This window comes from Pygoscelis adeliae, unplaced genomic scaffold, assembly GCF_000699105.1.
Source record: "Pygoscelis adeliae isolate BGI_AS28 unplaced genomic scaffold, ASM69910v1 Scaffold173, whole genome shotgun sequence".
NCBI classification, from domain to species: Eukaryota; Metazoa; Chordata; class Aves; order Sphenisciformes; family Spheniscidae; genus Pygoscelis; species Pygoscelis adeliae.
The window spans coordinates 241,097-246,743 of NW_008824409.1; positions in this window are offsets into that span (position 1 = coordinate 241,097).

The following is a 5,647-nucleotide window of genomic DNA, read 5'->3' on the forward strand; positions in this document are numbered from 1 at the left end:
GTCTGCGGGTGGGAGAAAAGGCATCAAAACAGCTACGTTGAGAGGCAAGGCTTGTATTACGCCAAGCGTACCTGTATTGTCAGCAAAGCAGAACTGGCGTAGTTATGTGATGGCACGACCGTGGTTTTATAACCCAGGAGAAGTTCAGAGCAGATGTTCTGCAGGGTCACACCATGGCGGTGCAATGGCATGGAGCCCCTCATCTCCTGAGAGGGTACAAGGGGGAGGTTTGTGCTTTGCAGTTCCAAAAGTGGTGAATGTTTCTGTCACGTCCCTTCTGGCCCCAGGAGGGTTAAGTGAGTTGGACCTGCTGGACATGGCTGTGCCTGCGGTGACTTACAGAGTACTGGCCCCCGGGCTGTGCAGATGTTGCAGTAAATAACAAGACAACTTTTTAGGAAGTCGGTGTTTTGTGTGCAAACTGGTCTGTCTCTAACATTGTCTGAAACCTTTGCCAACACTAGACGGACCAAGCAGTACACACCTGAGCTGGTTTCAGGTAGAATTCAGGCTAACAGTGTTTAGTATTCAAGCTAATACAGGGCTTAAGACAATTTTTCTTAAAAGTGGCGAGTATTACAGTGCACCAGGCTATCGGAGCGGGCAGGAGAAGAGGACGTGGAACCAGCAGCACCTTTCCCAGGACCAGGAATGCTGTTCAGTGCTGCTGCCCGCCAGAGGAAGGACAACGGATTGGTTTTTTCCACCAGATTCCTTTGTCTTTCAGATACTATCGGTATGCTTCCACTGCTCATGTGAGGGATGCTGCATATTTTACATTCATATTGTGAGTAAATAGAACATTTTGTGCTGCTATTTTAAGGTGAGAATTTGTGTTACTAAATCTTAATATCCCGAGGCAGGATTTCAAAACAAACCCAAGTCAGCTGCTTAGAACATTTTTCAGATTTAAACTGTAGGAGAACAGAATTAAAGATTAATGCTGCGTATCACTCAGCATCCTAGAAGAAAGTGCTGAAATAATACACCAATATTTCAATAGTGAGCAGTACTCAGCAATGCAGAAACTAGATTAAAACAAAGTGACTTGTAGATAGACTACCAAAGGTACAAAAGGAAGCTGAAGGATGCGCACAGGCCTCTTGGGGAGCGGGAGCAACTGTGTCCTTCTTACTTTTCAAAAAAAAAAAAAGGTAATACTGATTCATTGATTTATTGGCCAGATCTGCAAAATCTCCCGAGTAGTATATACAGAGTTTGATAACAGTGTAAAACCAATAGATTTTATGATGCAAAGAGATATGATGATCTTCATCGCACACCCCATTACATGTGATGTTAGACGTAGCCTAACACCATGAGGTCTCGATGGGAGAGTGCTTTGGAAAGAAGAAACTTCAGCTGCTTCCTCCGAGATCTGAGGGCAGGCTCTACTCTCGTGTGAAAGCGTTTTGTTCTCCAAGGAACACGTGTCCTGGGACTTGGACCTCCTGGACCTCCCAGACCCTCAACCCACCAGCGCATCATCAGCTCATCCTCCGTGAACTCGTGCCACAGAGGTTCCCACCCACAGCTGCCTGCAGAAGGGTTTATTCACAGGAGGAGCTTACATTGCATCAGATGCTTGCTGGCTTTTGGGCAGGACTATAACGAAAACAGGAGCAACGACCTTAGCCTCTGCTTAATCACCCGCGGCTGAAGGGAAGACATGAAACACGCGCGGCTGTTCTGCCCAAGCCTTCTGCTGCCGGGTGTGAACACAAACCCATCTCAAGGAACAGCCTCAAGATTGGTCTCTGCTTTATAAAACGGTATTGTCAAAATACATTTAAATCCAGAGAGACTAGCAAGGCAAACTAGTAAATATTTTCCACCGTTTAAGAAATCCAATAAAAGATTTAGATTAGATTAAAATTTAGAACACACCTACACTGCACTGGGCAAAATCCAGCCCGGCTGGACCTGACTGGCTGCATGCCCTGCAGCCTCTGTTTGCTCTGCTGCTCACAGACCGCGCCGGCCAAACGCGGAGCGTGGGCTCCAGCCGAGAGTCTGAGACCTGCCACGGAGGGATCCCGGTTTGTACAGATCTTTGTGGGTTGCTCATCAACCTGACATTGCTGTAAGAAGTTATTATTTCTTTTTATATTGTTTCCTGAGGCTGAATTTTAGCTTTTTTTTTCCTGATGGCAATGTTGAGACACATACTTATGGTTTCAGGAGCACACGCAGAGTAAAAGCTCTACTTTCATGTCTGAGTAAAGTTAAAGACACTGAACGGCTAATTTTGATGCTGCTTTATCTTTGTTCATGGTTTTGCAGGATTCATCGATACGCTTATTCTTCACCTTGAATTTATCTCCATTTAAGCACCTAACCTGAGAGTGCATTGCAAAGTCACAGTATGCTTGCTAGCGATAGCAATGGGAAGATGCTACGCTAGGAAAGGAAGACCAGCTCCAAATCAGTTTTAAGCAAAGATTAGAGTGCTTCCAGCTCACTTCATCTCTTCAGCTCACCAACCATAAAAACACTGTGCTGAAGGGCAGCATTTTCACATTTTTAAAGTAGATTCAGGCCACGCTGTGGAAAATAAGATTAAACTAGTTTTTAGATATGTTTTAAACTGATTCAGAACACTTTTTTCCCCAGTGTCAGAGCTCCTGGGCCTGTTCTTTGCAAGCGCTGCTCCATCCCACGGCCCCGCGGGGCACCTGCCGGCGGGAGCACAGGCACGGGGACGGGGTCGGCTGGAAGAGCTGCCTCACACAGGATGCCTGCAGCATCCCCGCCCCGCCATGAAAACACACGGATCCCAAAATTAACAAGTTAACAAAGGTGTGCTGGCAATACAGCCAAGCAGATGGTCACAGGTTTTGCAGGGGACATCTTAACATGGCAGCAGAGCGAAAGACCCAGGTTTACTCTTCCTTTAGGCATAAACTGTGCTTTTAAATGGCAGGTTGTTTGATAAAAGAAACGACGTTAAGCAAAAGCTGCGCTTGACCATACTTGGATGACATTTTTTCAATCTTTTTCTGATTTTAATAGTTTTCTTCTTACCTTTATTTCCAGAATGTTTCCAAATAGAGTGCTTGTTTCTTTCCCACTGCTGAAAGCCACTCTGTGCGAGGTGCCTTGCCCGATAGGAAGCCAAAGCCCCTGTTACTGGGGGGCTCCTTGCCCTGGGCACAGAGGCTCAGTGCTCGGACGCCGTAGCTGTTCACAGGGGGTTTGGTACTGGTTTTGATGCCAGCCTGGAGCCTGTCCTGCTCTCCCCCATCAGCACGCTGTACCTGGAGCAGACGGATGACAAATGAGGGATGACAAGACCCACCCTCCGTTGGCACACAGGTAACTGTCACCCCTTCCCAAAAGCCCCTCTAGAGAAAGGGAGCGGAGGCTGCGGTGGGACAGGAGCTGAGGAGATCAGGGCTGGGGACTCAGAAGGTGCTTCCCCCTTGATGGACACGCAGCCCGGCTCCTGCTGGTGTGTGGCATGCAGGGCAGTCTCATGGTCACAAAAATCTGTCCCTGCTGCCGCCCTCAAATCCCCCGTTATTCACACAGCGTGTGAAGCTCAAGGGCCGGGACATTTGGCAGCTCCCAGCTGCCCCTCACTGGTTTTATTTCTTGTTTGGCTGCTCCACTTCCAAGGCCCTGGTCAGGCAAGGGGAACACAGACCCGTTAGGCTCCCCCACTCCTTTTCCTCCTTTGCATTTTTTATCGTCACACCGCTCCGTTTGCAGGACCGGTCTGTAATGTACGGTTAAGAACTGGCTCCGTCTCCTTTGCAGGTCAGCTGTAGCAGTGTGTTACTGCTGCTTTACAGCCCCGAGCGTCCCCGCAGCGCCTGCAGCTCACACTGTGCTCTGCAAGCACCGGCCTCGCCAGCCCGTGCTGGACCCTCTCTGGGGAACCATCGCTACTTCCCTCACCACCTCCCCACTGCCGTGCTTTGCTCTGGGCTGCCCCTTGTCAGCGCGCTGGTGTCATCTAAAATGACTTTCAGGAACGGCTCCTGGGGCCACAAGACCCCTGTGGTGCACAGGGTGCCACGTGCCCTTCTCCTGGCAGTACCCACATCCCCGTGATGACCGACACTGTCCTAAAAGCAACCCGCGCCCGGTTCTAACGTGGTTTGCTTTGTGCTGCAAAGGAGGTGTCCTCAGCTCCCCCCAGCAGCCGCGAATCCAGCCCTGCATCACCCCAGCATCATCCCAGGTGAAACTCCTCCACCTTACGGGTGAGATCAGACTCCCACGTTACGAAATGATTGTGTTGACTGTGTTGAATCTCCTCCAGGGTTTTCCTAGGGCAATTGCCACTTAAAGGAAATAAAGACATAAGCAAAACTCAGCACACTCTTGGAGGCTCCAGGGCGGTACCTCGGCTGCAAAACCACTCCAACACTGCTGGGCCTGATACTGCAATTATTCAGTACTTTCTCTACTGGGACACACAAAACAGTCATTTCTCTTTGATGACCCGCTGCTCATCTGCCATCTCCTCCAGAGCCTGATGAAAAGACCTTGTTTTCCTAGAGAAGACATTTATACTATCTAGTAGTATTTTTGCAAATTAAAGGAAGTTTTTTTATTACATCACAAGTGTACAGGTTGGCAGTTGAAAAAGAAAAGTGGAGCAGTAACGTGTCAGCGAGCAATTAAAGCCCCTCCTGAGCCCGGGGTCACAGAGTGCCCAGCAGACGCTTTGCCTTGCTGTTGTGTGTGAACAGAGAGCGGCCCCCGTACGCAGCCACCGGCTCAGATGCCCACGGCCGCCCCGATCCACGCAGGCGCCTCCGGGTCTCTAAGCTCAGCGGGCACGCGTACAGCACTCAAAGAGTATTTACAGTCTGGAAGTTTAGATAGCTTTTGCCTGACTCTCCGTACCGTATGTTAGACGCTCCATCGCTTCTTCCCCTGCCTGCCTAACCCTGTGTTTCCCGTGATGTCCCTGTCTCCTAGGACGATGACAAGCCTTACTCCTCACGTGCCAGTAAGGTCACCTTGCTGCGAGTTAACTCTGCTGCTTGTGCAATGAACAACGTGAGTCCTGGAACGTAAGAGGAGCAAAACCCCCCAGCAGCTCCCTCCCCACCCACAGACCTCTTATTCTGCAATAAGGCCGGTGTCCCGGAGAGGGAGCATCCTCTGCCCTCACCCGGGAGGCAGCAGCCTGGGGCGGATGGCACATTTCCCACAACAAAGGAAACGGACAGTGAATTGTTCAGAAAGCTGTGGTTTGCTTCCATACCTTTTATCAGGGAGATTAAAGAAAACCCTGTGTAAACAGAGGCTAAATAAGAACGACTACACCTGACTGCACACTGCGCACATCCAGAATACCTGACTGGCGTGAAAACCTGCACCGTTGTTGCACAAGCATGCGAAGATAGGATGACTTTACGTCTGTATCAGTGCAGAAAGACACCACGACCGAATTAAAGTTTTACATTCCACCCCCCCCCAAAAAAAAATGCCTACCCTTATTTTTCCCCTTCTGTTAAACAATAGTATGCCTTAAAACCGCATCCTCCACTGCAAGAAGCAGGGGAAAAACCGCAGCAACACCTAAACGCTGACATTTTATCTAACCCGCGCAGGTCCTGCCCCACCGCGCCGGTGCCGGCGGCCCCGAGCCGCCGCCGGAGGGATGCGGACGCGGGCATCCCCGCGGACC